At 39.0% G+C, this 21,020-nt stretch overlaps 1 protein-coding gene across 1 annotated transcript in view; it reads right to left on the reverse strand.

The window, feature by feature from the left end:
* PTPA (protein phosphatase 2 phosphatase activator) overlaps positions 1-21,020 on the reverse strand; it is a 246,423-nt gene that overhangs the window by 177,982 nt on the left and 47,421 nt on the right. The gene's annotated exons all lie outside the window — the stretch shown is intronic.

Below are 21,020 nucleotides of genomic sequence, written 5' to 3' on the forward strand. Positions count from 1 at the left end.
AATCCTAGGAATCCTGATTTTACTCTAGGAGTAGCCTTTGGATTTGCACCAAAAAACATATTTATGCCATATCTTATGATAGATTTTCCTGGTAACAGGCTTTCGAGCCTGAATCAAGGTATCTATGACTGACTCAGAGAAACCCCGCTTTGATAGAATCAAGCGTTCAATCTCCAAGCAGTCAGTTGCAGAGAAATTAGATTTGGATGCTTGAATGGACCTTGAATGAGAAGGTCCCGTCTCAGTGGCAGAGTCCATAGTGGCAGAGATGACATGTCCACCAGGTCTGCATACCAAGTCCTGCGTGGCCACGCAGGAGCTATCAAGATCACAGAAGCTCTCTCCTGTTTGATTCTTGCAATCAAACGAGGAAGGAGAGGAAATGGTGGAAATACATAAGCCAGGTTGAACGACCAGGGTACTGCTAGAGCATCTATCAGTACTGACTGAGGATCCCTTCACCTGGATCCGTAACGAGGAAGTTTGGCGTTCTGACGAGACGCCATCAGATCCAATTCTGGTGTGCCCCATAGCCGAACCAGTTGAGCAAACACCTCCGGATGGAGTTCCCACTCCCCCGGCTGAAAAGTCTGACGACTTAGAAAATCTGCCTCCCAGTTCTCTACTCCTGGGATATAGATCGCTGACAGATGGCAAGAGTGAGCCTCTGCCCATCGGATTATCCTTGAGACTTCTATCATCGCTAAGGAACTCTTTGTTCCGCCCTGATGATTGATATAAGCCACAGTCGTGATGTTGTCCGACTGAAACCTGATGAATCTGGCCGAAGCCAGCTGAGGCCATGCCTGGAGAGCATTGAATATCTCTCTTAATTCCAGAATATTTATCGGTAGGAAAGCCTCCTCCCGAGTCCACAAACCCTGTGCTTTCAGGGAATTCCAAACTGCACCCCAGCCCAGAACGCTGGCATCTGTCGTCACTATAACCCAATCTGGCCTACGGAAACACTTTCCCTGGGACAGATGATCATGTGACAACCACCACAGAAGAGAGTCTCTGGTCTCTTGATCCAGATTTATCTGAGGAGATAAATCCGCATAATCCCCATTCCACTGATTGAGCATGCATAGTTGCAGTGGTTTGAGATGCAAGCGAGCAAACGGAACTATGTCCATTGCCGCTACCATTAGACCGATTACCTCCATACACTGAGCCACTGATGACCGAGGAATGGAATGAAGAGCTCGGCAGGTGGACAAAATCTTTGATTTCCTGACCTCCGTCAGAAATATTTTCATGTCCACGAGTCTATCAAAGTCCCAAGAAATGAAACTCTTGTGAGGGAGGAAAGAGAACTCTTTTTTACGTTCACCTTCCAACTGTGAGATCTTAGAAAGGCCAACACTAAGTCCGTGTGAGACTTGGCTAGTTGGAAAGTCGACGCTTGAATTAGAATGTCGTCTAGATAAGGCGCCACTGCTATGCCCTGCGGCCTTAGAACCGCCAGAAGGGACCCTAGCACCTTTGTGAAGATTTGTGGCGCCGTGGCCAACCCGAAGGGAAGAGCCACAAACTGATAATGCTTGTCCAGAAAGGCGAACCTGAGGAACTGGTGATGATCTTTGTGGATAGGAATGTGTAGATACGCATCCTTTAAATCCACGGTGGTCATCTATTGACCCTCCTGGATCAATGGTAAGATAGTCCGAATGGTCTCCATCTTGAAAGATGGGACTCTTAGGAATTGGTTTAGGATCTTGAAATCCAGAATTGGTCTGAAAGTTCCCTCTTTCTTGGGAACCACAAACAGATTGGAGTAGAACCCCTGCCCCTGCTCTGCTTTTGGAACTGGGCAGATCACTCCCATGGTAAAAAGGTCTTTTACACAGCATAAGAACGCCTCTCTTTTTGTCGGGTTTACAGACAATTGAGAAAGATGGAACCTCCCCCTTGGAGGAGAATCCTTGAAATCTAGAAGGTATCTCTGGGTTACAATTTCTACTGCCCAGGAATCCTGAACGTCTCTTGCCCAGGCCTGAGCAAAGAGAGAGAGTCTGCCCCCTACTAGATCCGGTCCCGGATCGGGGGCTACCCCTTCATGCTGACTTAGTGGCAGCAGCAGGCTTTTTGGCCTGTTTACCCTTGTTCCAAGCCTGATTAGGTCTGCAGGTTGGCTTGGATTGAGCAAAGTTCCCCTCTTGCTTTGCAGCAGAGGAAGTGGGACCACTCTTGAAGTTTCGAAAGGAACGAAAATTATTTTGTTTGGTCCTTGTCTTATTTGACTTATCTTGAGGGAGGGCATGACCCTTCCCTCCAGTAATGTCTGAAATGATCTCTTTCAGTGCAGGCCCGAATAGGGTCTTACCTTTGAAAGAGATGGTCAAAAGCTTAGATTTAGATGACACATCAGCTGACCAGGACTTAAGCCATAACGCTCTATGCGCTAAAATGGCAAAACCTGAATTCTTTGTCGCTAACTTAGCAAGATGAAAAGCGGCGTCTGTAATAAAAGAATTAGCTAACTTAATAGTCTTAATTCTGTCAAGAATATCATCTAGTGGGGTCTCCAACTGAAGAGCCTCAAACCAAAAGGCAGCTGCAGTGGTTACAGGAACAATGCACGCTATAGGTTGAAGAAAACCTTGATGAACAAAAATTTTCTTTAGGAGACCCTTTTTATCCATAGGATCAATGAAAGCACAACTGTCTTCAATAGGTATAGTTGTACGCTTAGCCAGAGTAGAAATAGCTCCCTCCACCTTAGGGACCGTCTGCCATGAGTCCTTTATGGTGTCAGATATGGGAAACATTTTGTTAAAAACAGGAGGGGGAGCGAATGGAATACCTTGTCTATCCCACTCCTTAGTAACAATGTCCAAAATCCTCTTAGGGACCGGAAAAACATCAGTGTAAACAGGAACCTCTAAATATTTCTCCATTTTACACAATTTCTCTGGAACTACAATAGGGTCACAATCATCCAGAGTCGCTAAAACCTCCCTGAGCAATAAGTGGAGGTGCTCTAGCTTAAATTTAAATGCCGTCATATCTGAATCTGTTTGAGGGAACATATTTACTGAATCAGAAATCTCTCCCTCAGATAGCAAATCCCTCATCCCTACCTCAGAACATTGTGAGGGAATATCGGATACGGCTACTAAAGCGTCAGAAGGCTCAGCATTTGATCTTAACCCAGAGCTACTGCGCTTCCCTTGCAACCCTGGCAGTTTAGATAAAACCTCTGTGACGGTAATATTCATAACTGAAGCCATATCTTCCAAGGTGAAAGAATTCGACGCACTAGAAGTACTTGGCGTCGCTTGTGCTGGCGTTACCGGTTGTGACACTTGGGGAGAACTAGATGGCAAAACCTTATTTCCTTCTGTCTGAGAATCATCTAATGCCAAAGTCAAAATATGCTGTTTGCAAATTATAGACATATCAGTACAAGTGGGACACATTCGAAGAGGGGGTTCCACAATGGCTTCTAAACAAATTGAGCAATGAGTTTCCTCAATGTCAGACATGTTGAATAGGCTAGCAATGAGGCAAGCAAGCTTGGAAAACACTTTATTTAAAGGGACACTCAGGTTAAATCAAATTTTCATGATTCAGATACAGCATGTAATTTTAAACAACTTTCCAATTTACTTCCATTAAAAAAAATGTGCACAGTCTTTTATAGTTACAATTTTTGAGTCACCAGATCCTACTGAGCATGTGCAAGAATTCACAGACTATACGTATATGCATTTGTGATTGGCTGATTGCTATCACGTAGTACAAGGGGAGTGGAAATATACATAACTTTGAAATTTGTTATAAAAAAATCTACTACTCATTTTAAGTTCAGACTAAGTGCTATTGCATTGTCTTGTTATCTTGCATTTGTTGATTATGCAAATCTAATGTGTTGACTGGTCCTTTAATGAAAAAAACACAATTTGCAAAAACGGTACTGTGCCTTTAAGAGAAAAAAAGGCATACACAAACTGCAAAACAGGTTAAAATTGCTTCAAATTTTCCGAAATTTTAACAGTGTACCCACTAAGCTTTAGAAGGATTGCACCACAAGTAAATAAGCAATAAACCCCCAAATGAAAAAAACGGATTGATAAATGTCTAAAACCTGTAAAAACCCCTATTAGCACCTTGCCACAGCTCTGCTGTGGCCCTACCTGCCCTTAGGGATTGATAATATGAGGTTAAAGCTTCAATTAGGCCCTCAGCAGAGTATCAGGACCTCTGGAGAAGTTGCTTGCTGCTTTAGTGTATAAGTAAATGCGCAACTGAGGCGCGAAAATAGGCCCCGCCCACCGCACTCGATGTTGCTGGGGCCTACACAAATCTGAAAGCCATGTGGGTTATAACAACCCCAAATAAGCCAAATGAACCCTCAAGCAAAAGTCCCAACAGAATAAAAAACGTTACTCCCAGAACACACAAACGTTTGTCCAATCTCTCATATACAAACTGAGTGCCCAAAAAATTAGCCCTTTATGCAAGCTAGTAAAGCCTCTTATAACACTAGGATTACTGCTTACCCTTCCCCTAATGGGGATACTGTCAGCCTTTCTGAGTTAACACAGTCTCTGCAGAAAAAATTACTGAACATACCTCATTGCTGCATAGCAAGAAACCGTTCCTCACACTGAGGAGTACAGTTTTCCTGTACTCCTCAGCTTCTGTGGGAACAGCAGTGGACCTTAGTTACAAATGCTAAGATCATAATCCTCCAGGCAGAAATCTTCATCTATGTCCTGCCTGAGAGTAAATAGTACAACACCGGTACCATTTAAAAATAACAAACTCTTGATTGTAGATAAAATAAAACTAACAGTTTAACACCTCTTTCACTTTACCCTTCCTGCTTAGAGCCGGCAAAGCGAATGACTGGAGGGTGGAGTTAAGGGGGGAGCTATATAGACAGCTCTGCTGTGGTGCTCTCTTTGCCACTTCCTGTTAGGAAGGATAATATCCCACAAGTAAGGATGAATCCGTGGACTTTGTATGCAAAAGAAAAAGCAATCAAATTAGCAAAACATTGAAAATTTAAGATTAATTGCAAAAGATTCTAAGTCAAACCATAAAAACAGAATTTATGTTTACCTGATAAATTTCTTTCTCCAACGGTGTGTCCGGTCCACGGCGTCATCCTTACTTGTGGGATATTCTCTTCCCCAACAGGAAATGGCAAAGAGCCCAGCAAAGCTGGTCACATGATCCCTCCTAGGCTCCGCCTACCCCAGTCATTCGACCGACGTTAAGGAGGAATATTTGCATAGGAGAAACCATATGGTACCGTGGTGACTGTAGTTAAAGAAAATAAATTATCAGACCTGATTAAAAAACCAGGGCGGGCCGTGGACCGGACACACCGTTGGAGAAAGAAATTTATCAGGTAAACATAAATTCTGTTTTCTCCAACATAGGTGTGTCCGGTCCACGGCGTCATCCTTACTTGTGGGAACCAATACCAAAGCTTTAGGACACGGATGAAGGGAGGGAGCAAATCAGGTCACCTAAATGGAAGGCACCACGGCTTGCAAAACCTTTCTCCCAAAAATAGCCTCAGAAGAAGCAAAAGTATCAAACTTGTAAAATTTGGTAAAAGTGTGCAGTGAAGACCAAGTCGCTGCCCTACATATCTGATCAACAGAAGCCTCGTTCTTGAAGGCCCATGTGGAAGCCACAGCCCTAGTGGAATGAGCTGTGATTCTTTCGGGAGGCTGCCGTCCGGCAGTCTCGTAAGCCAATCTGATGATGCTTTTAATCCAAAAAGAGAGAGAGGTAGAAGTTGCTTTTTGACCTCTCCTTTTACCTGAATAAACAACAAACAAGGAAGATGTTTGTCTAAAATCCTTTGTAGCATCTAAATAGAATTTTAGAGCGCGAACAACATCCAAATTGTGCAACAAACGTTCCTTCTTTGAAACTGGTTTCGGACACAGAGAAGGTACGATAATCTCCTGGTTAATGTTTTTGTTAGAAACAACTTTTGGAAGAAAACCAGGTTTAGTACGTAAAACCACCTTATCTGCATGGAACACCAGATAAGGAGGAGAACACTGCAGAGCAGATAATTCTGAGACTCTTCTAGCAGAAGAAATTGCAACTAAAAACAAAACTTTCCAAGATAATAACTTAATATCAACGGAATGTAAGGGTTCAAACGGAACCCCCTGAAGAACTGAAAGAACTAAATTGAGACTCCAAGGAGGAGTCAAAGGTTTGTAAACAGGCTTGATTCTAACCAGAGCCTGAACAAAGGCTTGAACATCTGGCACAGCTGCCAGCTTTTTGTGAAGTAACACCGACAAGGCAGAAATCTGTCCCTTCAGGGAACTTGCAGATAATCCTTTTTCCAATCCTTCTTGAAGGAAGGATAGAATCTTAGGAATCTTAACCTTGTCCCAAGGGAATCCTTTAGATTCACACCAACAGATATATTTTTTCCAAATTTTGTGGTAAATCTTTCTAGTTACAGGCTTTCTAGCCTGAACAAGAGTATCGATAACAGAATCTGAGAATCCTCGCTTCGATAAAATCAAGCGTTCAATCTCCAAGCAGTCAGCTGGAGTGAAACCAGATTCGGATGTTCGAACGGACCCTGAACAAGAAGGTCTCGTCTCAAAGGTAGCTTCCAAGGTGGAGCCGATGACATATTCACCAGATCTGCATACCAAGTCCTGCGTGGCCACGCAGGAGCTATCAAGATCACCGACGCCCTCTCCTGATTGATCCTGGCTACCAGCCTGGGGATGAGAGGAAATGGCGGGAACACATAAGCTAGTTTGAAGGTCCAAGGTGCTACTAGTGCATCCACTAGAGCCGCCTTGGGATCCCTGGATCTGGCCCCGTAGCAAGGAACTTTGAAGTTCTGACGAGAGGCCATCAGATCCATGTCTGGAATGCCCCACAGGTGAGTGACTTGGGCAAAGATTTCCGGATGGAGTTCCCACTCCCCCGGATGCCATGTCTGACGACTCAGAAAATCCGCTTCCCAATTTTCCACTCCTGGGATGTGGATAGCAGACAGGTGGCAGGAGTGAGACTCCGCCCATAGAATGATTTTGGTCACTTCTTCCATCGCTAGGGAACTCCTTGTTCCCCCCTGATGGTTGATGTACGCAACAGTTGTCATGTTGTCTGATTGAAACCGTATGAACTTGGTCCTCGCTAGCTGAGGCCAGGCCTTGAGAGCATTGAATATCGCTCTCAGTTCCAGAATATTTATCGGTAGAAGAGATTCTTCCCGAGACCAAAGACCCTGAGCTTTCAGGGATCCCCAGACCGCGCCCCAGCCCATCAGACTGGCGTCGGTCGTGACAATGACCCACTCTGGTCTGCGGAATGTCATCCCTTGTGACAGGTTGTCCAGGGACAGCCACCAACGGAGTGAGTCTCTGGTCCTCTGATTTACTTGTATCTTCGGAGACAAGTCTGTATAGTCCCCATTCCACTGACTGAGCATGCACAGTTGTAATGGTCTTAGATGAATGCGCGCAAAAGGAACTATGTCCATTGCCGCTACCATCAACCCGATCACTTCCATGCACTGAGCTATGGAAGGAAGAGGAACGGAATGAAGTATCCGACAAGAGTCTAGAAGTTTTGTTTTTCTGACCTCTGTCAGAAAAATCCTCATTTCTAAGGAGTCTATAATTGTTCCCAAGAAGGGAACCCTTGTTGACGGGGATAGAGAACTCTTTTCCACGTTCACTTTCCATCCGTGAGATCTGAGAAAGGCCAGGACGATGTCCGTGTGAGCCTTTGCTTGAGGAAAGGACGACGCTTGAATCAGAATGTCGTCCAAGTAAGGTACTACCGCAACGCCCCTTGGTCGTAGCACAGCTAGAAGGGACCCTAGTACCTTTGTGAAAATCCTTGGAGCAGTGGCTAATCCGAAAGGAAGCGCCACGAACTGGTAATGTTTGTCCAGGAATGCGAACCTTAGGAACCGATGATGTTCCTTGTGGATAGGAATATGTAGATACGCATCCTTTAAATCCACCGTGGTCATGAATTGACCTTCCTGAATGGAAGGAAGAATAGTTCGAATGGTTTCCATCTTGAACGATGGAACCTTGAGAAACTTGTTTAAGATCTTGATTGAATAATAAAAACTACAGTTAAACACTAAAAAACTCTAAGCCATCTCCGTGGAGATGTTGCCTGTACAACGGCAAAGAGAATGACTGGGGTAGGCGGAGCCTAGGAGGGATCATGTGACCAGCTTTGCTGGGCTCTTTGCCATTTCCTGTTGGGGAAGAGAATATCCCACAAGTAAGGATGACGCCGTGGACCGGACACACCTATGTTGGAGAAAGGTTCTTCAAGTATAAAACAGTATATATAATAAATACCTCTGTATGTACAACTAGTAGTATCAGTGTGTGTACTGCAGTATAATCCTGTGTAACATGAGAGTGTAAATATCTCTGCATGTACAACTAGTAGTATCAGTATGTGTACTGCAGAATAATCCTGTGTAACATGAGAGTGTAAATACCTCTGTATATACAACTAGTAGTATCAGTGTGTGTACTGCAGTAAAATCCTGTGTAACATGAGAGTGTAAATACCTCTGGTTGTACAAATAGTAGTATCAGTATGTGTACTGCAGTATAACCCTGTGTAACATGAGAGTGTAAATACTTCTGTATGTACAACTAGTAGTATCAGTGTGTACTGCAGTATAATCCTGTGTAACATGAGAGTGTAAATACCTCTGTATGTACAATTAGTAGTATCAGTGTATGTACTGCAGTATAATCCTTTGTAACATGAGAGTGTAAATGTCTCTGTATGTACAACTAGTAGTATCAGTGTGTGTACTGCAGTATAATCCTGTGTAACATGAGTGTTAGTGCCTCTATATGTACAACTAGTAGTATCAGTGTGTGTACTGCAGTATAATCCTGTGTAACATGAGAGTGTTAGTGTCTTTGTATGTACAACTAGTAGTATCAGTGTGTGTACTGCAGTATAATCCTGTGTAACATGAGTGTGTAAAAACCTCTGCATGTACAACTAGTAGTATCAGTGTGTGTACTGCAGTATAATCCTGTGTAACATGAGAGTGTAAATACCTCTAGTTGTACAAATAGTAGTATCAGTATGTGTACTGCAGTATAACCCTGTGTAACATGAGAGTGAAAATACCTCTGTATGTACAAATAGTATCAGAATGTGTACTGCAGTATAATCCTGTGTAACATGAGAGTGTAAATACCTCTGTATGTACAACTAGTAGTATCAGTGTGTGTACTGAAGTATAACCCTGTGTAACATGAGAGTGTAAATACCTCTGTATGTACAACTAGTAGTATCAGTGTGTACTGCAGTATAATCCTGTGTAACATGAGAGTGTAAATACCTCTGTATGTACAACTAGTAGTATCAGTGTATGTACTGCAGTATAATCCTTTGTAACATGAGAGTGTAAATGTCTCTGTATGTACAACTAGTAGTATCAGTGTGTGTACTGCAGTATAATCCTTTGTAACATGAGTGTTAGTGCCTCTGTATGTACAACTAGTAGTAACAGTGTGTGTACTGCAGTATAATCCTGTGTAACATGAGAGTGTAAAAACCTATGCATGTACAACTAGTTGTATCAGTGTGTGTACTTCAGAATAATCCTGTGTAACATGAGAGTGTAAATACCTCTGTATGTACAACTAGTAGTATCAGTGTGTGTACTGCAGTATAATCCTGTGTAACATGAAAGCGTAAATACCTCTGTATGTACAACTAGTAGTATCAGTGTGTGTACTGCAGTATAATCCTGTGTAACATGAAAGTGTAAATACCTCAGTATGTACAACTAGTAGTATCAGTATGTGTACTGCAGTATTAGTATTACACCTAAAGCCAGACACAACACCACAATCAGAGGACAGTCCCAAAGTAAAAAGGGATAACACTGTCTTGATGTATAATGAGGATCTGTGTGTGTGGCAGAGCGGTATAGCGTAGTGAAAGGTGAGGTGAGTTGTCAAAACATAAAGCACAGATAGTAACAACCAAAATTATTGCACATTCATTTTAACCCTTGTAAGGGAGAGCTTAAATCCTCAGTCCATCCAGGTGGTTTGTGAAAAAGATTGTGTCCAGGCATCGACTTTAATATGCGGTAGGAAACATCACATTCCTCTGCCAATAGGACGAGCAAATCAAGACAACTCACAACTTTAGAATAGTTCAGTTGACGAAATTACTGCTGCTCCAGATAATGCACATTCATCATGGCGTGCAAAGAGGCTCCAACAAACCCAACTTTATTTCCAAGTAAGAGCGTGTAAAATGGCGAATCCCATAGAGTAGGCGTCTCATCAAAAAGAACAAGTGTTGCCACTGCCTACGCGCGTTTAATCCCCTTGACTGACAGGAACTTCCTCAGGGCTGATGTCACTGTGAAAATCTTGGCCATTTATAGGCCATATAGAACACGCCTCCAGGAAGAGATGAAAATATTAATTGCAACCATAAGGTAACAAAACTTATTTAAATATATAAACACAAATGTAACAATTCTAATATACTCAAAGTTGTAACAAAAAATTAGTGCAAATGAACAGGATTACAATGTTTAAAGAAAGTGCTGAGAGACGAAAAGCATCCCTCCGGTCACAAGTTCTGCAGACAAAGAGAAAACATCCAATGAATTACGTTAAATGTATAGCAATATGTACAAAAAAAGTTTGTTAATAAAGTATTTTTTAATTTGGAAAGACCTAAGAAGAAAATATAAAATCCTTCAGAACTAAAATTGTATTTTTGTGAACGTGGAATAGAACCATGGACCTTGAGTCCAAACAATAATAAAATTTAATCTAACGTATTAAGCCACTAGCCTATATATAATCTTAGCCTTAGTCTGCCGCAAACCTTCAATTAGAGAAAAATCTAATGTTACAAAGATTAATCTTCAAACAAAAAAACTCAGAGGCTAGAAAAAAGAGAATCCAACGAATAGGTATTTAGGAACCATCTGAAGTGCTGTTTTCTTGCTGTAGAAAAAAATATAAAAACACATCTTTGTCATGATAAGATTAAGTAGTATTTATATGCAAAAAACAAAATAGAAAAATAAAGAAAGAAAAGAAAAAGAAAAAACAGCCTACTTCAGAGCTAGCCATAAACCGGCATAAAAAACGCAAACATAATATTCAGCTCCAAAGCTATTCCACATTATCCAACAATAATCAAAATCTAACTACAAAACATTTCTATCTTATAGCGTTTTTTTGGGGGGATCGAACCCGTAACCAGAAAAATTAGAAAAAAGAGAGTGACTCGAAATATTGTCGTCTTAACCCACTAGACTAGATGAGCAGTTTACCACGTATGGTGGAAATTGCAAAAAAATCATCTTAAAAATACTTAAACATTAATATTTAGATTGACCAGCAAAGAACCTATTAAGGATCTAAAAACTTTAAAAAGTACTGGAGTGAATATATCTTTTAAAGAAGAATAGTCAATAAAAGCTAGACTAAATTATATTCAAAATTTGGAATATAAAATCAGTCACAACTTAAGAGCCACTACTTATATATATATATATATATATATATATATATATATATATATATATATATATATATATATAAATAAAGGGGTAGATCCACTTATTACATATTACCAATTTTTAAGGTCTTTCAAAACTTGCAAGCCATAGGTACAACCAAATTACCTATAGTGAATCATTATTATTTTTAGCTCAAGTTATAAAAAGGGAGCAAATTCAAGTTTTCATTCAAACCATGAGGTGCACAAGTATGTAATCGATAAATCCAACCAGTTTCCTTTTGGAGGAGACATTTATCCTGGTCTCCTCCTCTCTTATGTGTTAACCCAATATCAATGCCAATAAATTTGAATAGCTCAAAATTTGAGTCATGATACATTTGAAAATGCTGTGCAACACTGCTAGTCTCTTTATTATTTTTGACATCATCACGATGTTCTCTTACTCTCTCAAGGAGTTGTCTTTTTGTCTTACCTACATAAAACATAGGACAGGGACAAGACAATAAATAGACAACTCCAAAAGTTTGGCAGTTTATTGGGTAATTGATACAATAGGTTTTACCTCCGGTTGAGAAACTGTCGGTTCTAACTATGTATTTACAAGAAACACATTTACCACAAGGGAAACTTCCTTTATGAGACTGGTGCATTGTTAGCCAATTCTGTTTAGGAGTTTTTACAAAATGGCTTTTTACTAGACAATCTTTAATGCTCATTGCTTTTCTGGCAGTCAGAAGTGGACGATCTCCTACCTTTGTTGCCAATTTTCTATCAGCAAGCAAAAAATGCCAATTTTCTTCCAAAATGTATCAAATTTTGTCCCAATGACTATTATACTGTGTGTTAAATCTAAGATTAGATTGTTCAACAGATTTTTAATTCTTAGAGAATAAAACTTCTCTTTTTAATTTCCTTACACGACTAAAGGAACTAGCAATTAGTTTCTTAGAATAACCACGTGAAATAAATCTCTCTCATTTTTTTGGCATGAAAATCAAAGCTAGAGTTAGTCGAACAGTTTCTGCGCAAACGCAAAAACTGTCCATAGGGAATACCTTTCTTTAATGAAAAAGGGTGATTACTGTGCGCCTGAAGTAAACTATTGGTGGCAGTAGGTTTACGATAAATCTCTGTTTGGAGATATCTGCCTTGCTTTTTAATTAGAATATCTAGAAAAGATAATTCAGAGAAGTCAGCCTCATATGTCAAAAGGATATTATAAATATTTTGGTTTAGAATTTTGACAAAAGATTCTAAACTCCTTCCAAAGCATAAAGACATCATCCACATAACGCAGCCAAAGTTGGACAGATTGTTCAACAATATCATTGTGGGTGCCAAAAACCTCAGATAATTCCCAGATGCCTAAATGAAGACAAGCATACGTGGGGGCACAAGTGGCCCCCATGGCTGTACCACGTATCTGCTTTAAGAATTTACCATCAAAACAGAAAACATTGTTTTCTAGAACAAATTTCAAAAGTAAAAGTACAAAATCAGTATGTTTTTGAAAAGAGGGACCACGAGTCTCAAGGAAGGACCTACAAGCTTCAATACCAACATGATGAGGTATTGACGAATAACGGCCTTCAACATCCAAAGAAACCAAAATAACATCATCATCAATGATCAAATTATTGATCTTCTGCAACAAATCTGAGGTATCTCTCACATAAGTAGGTAAAGTAGGGAGAAATGGTTCAGTAACCCCACCAATGCCAGACACAATCGGGCAGCCTGGTGGTTTTTTCCTGTCCTCATGCAATTTAGGAAGACAATAAAAAGTAGGCAAGGTAGGGTAGTGTGAAAACAAATAATCAAATTCTTTGTTAGAGATTAAGCCTTCAAATTTGGCATCATTTAGTAGAAAAAGCAATTTCGTTTCATCCAAAGGATTATATCACAAACGTACATATTGATCTTTATTATTTAACTTTATTTTAATTTAGTTTTATTCTCTAAGAAAGAAAAATCTGTTGAACAATCTAATCTTAGATTTAACACACAGTATAATTGTCATTGGGACAAAATTCGATACATTTTGGAAAAAAATTGGCATTTTTTGCTAGCTGATAGAAAATTGGCAACAAAGGTAGGAGATCGTCCACTTCTGACTGCCAGAAAAGCAATGAGCATTAAAGATTGTCTAGTAAAAAGCCATTTTGTAAAAACTCCTAAACAGAATTGGCTAACAATGCACCAGTCTCATAAAGGAAGTTTCCCTTGTGGTAAATGTTTTTCTTGTAAATGCATAGTTAGAACCGACAGTTTCTCAACCGGAGGTAAAACCTATTGTATCAATTACCCAATAAACTGCCAAACCTTTGGAGTTGTCTATTTATTGTCTTGTCCCTGTCCTATGTTTTACGTAGGTAAGACAAAAAGACAACTCCTTGAGAGAGTAAGAGAACATCGTGATGATGTCAAAAATAATAGAGAGACTAGCAGTGTTGCACAGCATTTTCAAATGTATCATGACTCAAATTTTGAGCTACTCAAATTTATTGGCATTGATATTGGGTTAACACATAAGAGAGGAGGAGACCAGGATAAATGTCTCCTCCAAAAGGAAACTGGTTGGATTTATCGATTACATACTTGTGCACCTCATGGTTTGAATGAAAACTTGAATTTGCTCCCTTTTTATAACTTGAGCTAAAAATAATAATGATTCACTATAGGTAATTTGGTTGAACCTATGGCTTGCAAGTTTTGAAAGACCTTAAATATTGGTAATATGTAATAAGTGGATCTACCCCTTTATATATATATAAAAGTAGTGGCTCTTTAGTTGTGACTGATTTTATATTCCAAATTTTGAATATAATTTAGTCTAGCTTTTATTGACTATTCTTCTTTAAAAGATATATTCACTCCAGTACTTTTTAAAGTTTTTAGATCCTTAATAGGTTCTTTGCTGGTCAATCTGAATATTAATGTTTAAGTATTTTTAAGATGATTTTTTTGCGATTTCCACCATACGAGGTAAACCGCTCATCTAGTCTAGTGGGTTAAGACGACAATATTTAGAGTCGCTCTCTTTTTTCTAATTTTTCTGGTTACGATTTCGATCCCCCCCAAAAAACGCTATAAGATAGAAATGTTTGTATTTAGATTTTGATTATTGTTGGATAATGTGGAATAGCTTTGGAGCTGAATATTATGTTTGCGTTTTTTATGCCGGTTTATGGCTAGCTCTGAAGTAGGCTGTTTTTTCTTTTTCTTGTTCTTTTTCTTTGTTTCCTTTATTTTTCTATTTTGCTTTTTGCATATAAATACTACTTAATCTTATCATGACAAAGATGTGTTTATATATTTTTTTCTACAGCAAGAAAACAGCACTTCAGATGGTTCCTAAATACCTATTCGTTGGATTCTCTTTTTTCTAGCCTCTGAGTTTTTTGTCTGAAGATTAATCTTTGTAACATTAGATTTTTCTCTAATTGAAGGTTTGCGGCAGACTAAGGCTAAGATTATGTATAGGCTAGTGGCTTAATACGTTAGATTAAATTTCATTATTGTTTGGTCTCAAGGTCCATGGTTCTATTCCACGTTCACTAAAATACAATTTTAGTTCTGAAGGATTTTATATTTTCTTCTTAGGTCTTTCCAAATGAAAAAATACTTTATTAACAAACTTTTTTTGTACATATTGCTATACATTTAACGTAATTCATTGGATGTTTTCTCTTTGTCTGCAGAACTTGTGACCGGAGGGATGCTTTTCGTCTCTCAGCACTTTCTTTAAACATTGTAATCATGTTCATTTGCACTAATTTTTTGTTACAACTTTGAGTATATTAGAATTGTCACATTTGTGTTAATATAATTAAATAAGTTTTGTTACCTTATGGTTGCAATTAATATTTTAATCTCTTCCTGGAGGCGTGTTCTATACGGCCTATAAATGGCCAAGCTTTTCACAGTGACATCAGCCCTGAGGAAGTCCCTCTCAGTCAAGGGGATGAAATGCGCGTAGGCAGTGGCAACAGCTGTTCTTTTTGATGAGAAGCCTACTCTATGGGATTCGTCATTTTACACGCTCTTACTTGGAAATAAAGTTGGGTTTGTTGGAGCCTCTTTGCACGCCATGATGAATGTGCATTATCTGGAGCAGCAGTAATTTCGTCAACTGAACTATTCTAAAGTTGTGAGTTGTCTTGATTTGCTCGTCCTATTGGCAGAGGAATGTGATGTTTCCTACCGCATATTAAAGTGGACTGAGGATTTAAGCTCTCCCTTACAAGGGTTAAAATGAATGTGCAATAATTTTGGTTGTTACTATCTGTGCTTTATGTTTTGACAACTCACCTCACCTTTCACTACGCTATACCGCTCTGCCACACACATAGATCCTCATTAAACATCAAGACAGTGTTATCCCTTTTTACTTTGGGACTGCAACATTCTCCATTACCTACTCATGTTCTTGCGTGTACATATAGCTGTTATCCTTGGCTATCTTATTTACATTGTGAGCTTCAGTTTTGAGCTAATTACATAGATCCTCCATGTTATGTTCCCTTTAATACCAATTGGGGCTGTCCTCTGACTGAGGAGTTGTAATTTCTCTACATCAAAGCTATGCTATATTAGCCAATTTAAAATTGATATTCTTGCTACATTTCCCATGAGACGTCTCATTTGATTCAATTTTATAGAATTTAAAATCACTTTTTGTTTTTTGTTTATTATTTAATTTTTCATGTTTCATTTTCACTATGATTACTGTTCTTCAATAAATCTTTAGTGCTTTGAACACGTTTGTTTTTCAAATGTTTATCTCTTGCTTGTATCAGGTCCTCACACTTGTTACTCCTCATACTTTGTATCTAAATTGGCATAATAATTTCTGCTGTTGCCCTTTATGTGTAGAGAGTGCTGAATTCCCTATCTTTTTATAAGGCTTACTTACCCTTATTACCTTTCTTCTAATGTTGATATTATATTAATTTATAGGGTCTGCACCTCTAATTATACTATACACATTTTTTGACTTAAAATATATATATATTTTTAGCAGCTCCCTTATTACCTTTCTTCTAATGTTGATATTATAGTAATATGAGTGTGTGTACTGCAGTATAATCCTGTGTAACATGAGAGTGTAAATACCTCTGTATGTACAACTAGTAGTATCAGTGTGTGTACTGCAGTATAATCCTGTGTAACATGAGAGTGTAAATACCTCTGTATGTACAACTAGTAGTATCAGTGTGTGTACTGCAGTATAATCCTGTGTAACATGAGAGTGTAAATACCTCTGTATGTACAACTAGTAGTATCAGTGTGTGTACTGCAGTATAACCCTGTGTAACTGGAGTGTAAATACCTCTGTATGTACAACTAGTAGTATCAGTGTGTGTACTGCAGTATAACCCTGTGTAACATGAGTGTAAATACCTCTGTATGTACAACTAGTAGTATCAGTGTGTGTACTGCAGTATAATCCTGTGTAACATGAGAGTGTAAATACCTCTGTATGTACAACTAGTAGTATCAGTGTGTGTACTGCAGTATAATCCTGTGTAACATGAGTGTAAATACCTCTGTATGTACAACTAGTAGTATCAGTGTGTGTACTGCAGTATAATCCTGTGTAACATGAGAGTGTAAATACCTCTGTATGTACAACTAGTAGTATCAGTGTGTGTACTGCAGTATAACCCTGTGTAACATGAGTGTAAATGTCTCTGTATGAACAACTAGTAGTATCAGTGTGTGTACTGCAGTATAATCCTGTGTAACGTGAGTGTTAGTGCCTCTGTATGTACAACTAGTAGTATGAGTGTGTGTACTGCAGTATAATCCTGTGTAACATGAGAGTGTAAATACTTCTGTATGTACAACTAGTAGTATCAGTGTGTGTACTGCAGTATAATCCTGTGTAACATGAGTGTAAATACCTCTGTATGTACAACTAGTAGTATCAGTGTGTGTACTGCAGTATAATCCTGTGTAACATGGGAGTGTAAATACCTCTGTATGTACAACTAGTAGTATCAGTGTGTGTACTGCAGTATAATCCTGTGTAACATGAGAGTGTAAATACCTCTGTATGTACAACTAGTAGTATCAGTGTGTGTACTGCAGTATAATCCTGTGTAACATGAGAGAGTAAATGTCTCTGTATGTACAACTAGTAGTATCAGTGTGTGTACTGCAGTATAATCCTGTGTAACGTGAGTGTTAGTGCCTCTGTATGGACAACTAGTAGTATGAGTGTGTGTACTGCAGTATAATCCTGTGTAACATGAGAGTGTAAATACCTCTGTATGTACAACTAGTAGTATCAGTGTGTGTACTGCAGTATAATCCTGTGTAACATGAGAGTGTAAATACCTCTGTATGTACAACTAGTAGTACCAGTGTGTGTACTGCAGTATAATACTGTGTAACATGAGTGTTAGTGCCTCTGTATGTACAACTAGTAGTATCAGTGTGTGTACTGCAGTATAATCCTGTGTAACATGAGAGTGTAAATACCTCTGTATGTACAACTAGTAGTATCAGTTTGTGTGCTGCAGCATAATCCTGTCTAACATGAGAGTGTAAATACCTCTGTATGTACAACTAGTAGTATCAGTGTGTGTACTGCAGTATAATCCTGTGTAACATGAAAGTGTAAATACCTCTGTATGTACAACTAGTAGTATCAGTGTGTGTAGTGCAGTATAATCCTGTGTAACCTGAGTGTTAGTGCCTCTGTATGTACAACTAGTAGTATCAGTATGTGTACTGCAGTATAATCCTGTGTAACCTGAGTGTTAGTGCCTCTGTATGTACAACTAGTAGTATCAGTGTGTGTATTGCAGTATAATTCTGTCTAACATGAGAGTGTAAATACCTCTGTATGTACAACTAGTCACAAAGAAATTCCAGCAGCACAACAGTAGTGAATTATATTCCAGATTTATTAGGTACCTGGAGGTAAAATAATGAAGTTTCGGGCTCAGTAGCCCTTAATCATAATTCACTACTGTTGTGCTGCTGGAATTTCTTTGTGCCTATATTATGTTGGAGTCTTCAAGCAGTGGCTCCTCCAGCTTTGCACACTAAATATAAGACACTGGTGCTTGAGTTACTTTGACTTTATGTACAACTAGTAGTATTAGTGTGTGTACTGCAGTATAATCCTGTGTAATATGAGTGTTAATGTCTCTGTATGTACAACTAGTAGTATCAGTGTGTGTACTGCAGTATAATCCTGTGTAACATGAGAGTGTAAATACCTCTGGTTGTACAACTAGTAGTATCAGTGTGTGTACTGCAGTATAATCCTGTGTAACATAAGTGTTAGTGCCTCTGTATGTACAACTAGTAGTATCAGTGTGTGTACTGCAGTATAATCCTGTGTAACATGAGAATGTAAATGTCTCTGTATCTACAACTAGTAGTATCAGTGTGTGTACTGCAGTAAAATCCTGTGTAACATGAGAATGTAAATGTCTCTGTATCTACAACTAGTAGTATCAGTGTGTGTACTGCAGTAAAATCCTGTGTAACATGAGAGTGTTAGTGCCTCTGTATGTACAACTAGTAGTATCCGTGTGTGTACTGCTGTATAATCCTGTGTAACATGAGAGTGTAAATGTCTCTGTATCTACAACTAGTAGTATCAGTGTGTGTACTGCAGTAAAATCCTGTGTAACATGAGAGTGTTAGTGCCTCTGTATGTACAACTAGTAGTATCAGTGTGTGTACTGCAGTATAATCCTGTGTAACATGAGAGTGTAAATACCTCTGTATGTAAAACTAGTAGTATCAGTGTGTGTACTGCAGTATAATCCTGTGTAACATGAGAGTGTTAATGTCTCTGTATGTAATACTAGTAGTATCAGTGTGTGCACTGCAGTATAATCCTGTGTAACCTGAGTGTTAGTGCCTCTGTATGTACAACTAGTAGTATCAGTGTGTGCACTGCAGTATAACCCTGTGTAACATGAGAGAGTAAATACCTCTGTATGTACAACTAGTAGTATCAGTGTGTGTACTGCAGTATAATCCTGTGTAACATGAGAGTGTAAATACCTCTGTATGTACAACTAGTAGTATAAGTGTGCGTACTGCAGTATAATCCTGTGTAACCTGAGTGTTAGTGCCTCTGTATGTACAAATAGTAGTATCAGTGTGTGTACTGCAGTATAATCCTGTGTAACATGAGAATGTTAGTGCCTCTGTATGTACAACTAGTAGTATCAGTGTGTGTACTGCAGTATAATCCTGTGTAACAGAGTGTAAATGCTTCTGGTTGTACAACTAGTAGTATCAGTGTGTGTACTGCAGTATAATCCTGTGTAACATGAGAGTGTAAATGTCTCTGTATGTACAACTAGTAGTATCAGTGTGTGTACTGCAGTATAATACTGTGTAACATGAGAGTGTAAATACCTCTGTATGTACAACTAGTAGTATCAGTGTGTGTACTGCAGTATAATCCTGTGTAACCTGAGTGTTAGTGCCTCTGTATGTACAACTAGTGGTATCAGTGTGTGCACTGCAGTATAACCCTGTGTAACATGAGAGAGTAAATACCTCTGTATGTACAACTAGTAGTATCAGTGTGTGTACTGCAGTATAACCCTGTGTAACATGAGAGTGTTAGTGCCTCTGTATGTACAACTAGTAGTATCAGTGTGTGTACTGCAGTGTAATCCTGTGTAACATGAGAGTGTAAATACCTCTGTATGTACAACTAGTAGTATTAGTGTGTGTACTGCAGTATAATCCTGTGTAACCTGAGTGTTAGTGCCTCTGTATGTACAACTAGTAGTATCAGTATGTGTACTGCAGTATAATCCTGTGTAACATGAGAGTGTTAGTGCCTCTGTATGTACAACTAGTAGTATCAGTGTGTGTATTGCAGTATAATTCTGTCTAACATGAGAGTGTAAATACCTCTGTATGTACAACTAGTCACAAAGAAATTCCAGCAGCACAACAGTAGTGAATTATATTCCAGATTTATTAGGTACCTGGAGGTAAAATAATGAAGTTTCGGGCTCAGTAGCCCTTAATCATAATTCACTACTGTTGTGCTGCTGGAATTTCTTTGTGCCTATATTATGTTGGAGTCTTCAAGCAGTGGCTCCTCCAGCTTTGCACACTAAATATAAGACACTGGTGCTTGAGTTACTTTGACTTTATGTACAACTAGTAGTATTAGTGTGTGTACTGCAGTATAATCCTGTGTAATATGAGAGTGTTAATGTCTCTGTATGTACAACTAGTAGTATCAGTGTGTGTACTGCAGTATAATCCTGTGTAACATGAGAGTGTAAATACCTCTGTATGTAAAACTAGTAGTATCAGTGTGTGTACTGCAGTATAATCCTGTGTAACATGAGAGTGTAAATACCTCTGGTTGTACAACTAGTAGTATCAGTGTGTGTACTGCAGTATAATCCTGTGTAACCTGAGAGTGTTAGTGCCTCTGTATGTACAACTAGTAGTATCCGTGTGTGTACTGCTGTATAATCCTGTGTAACATGAGAGTGTTAGTGCCTCTGTATGTACAACTA

Source organism: Bombina bombina, chromosome 12 (assembly GCF_027579735.1).
Source record: "Bombina bombina isolate aBomBom1 chromosome 12, aBomBom1.pri, whole genome shotgun sequence".
Lineage (NCBI taxonomy): Eukaryota > Metazoa > Chordata > Amphibia > Anura > Bombinatoridae > Bombina > Bombina bombina.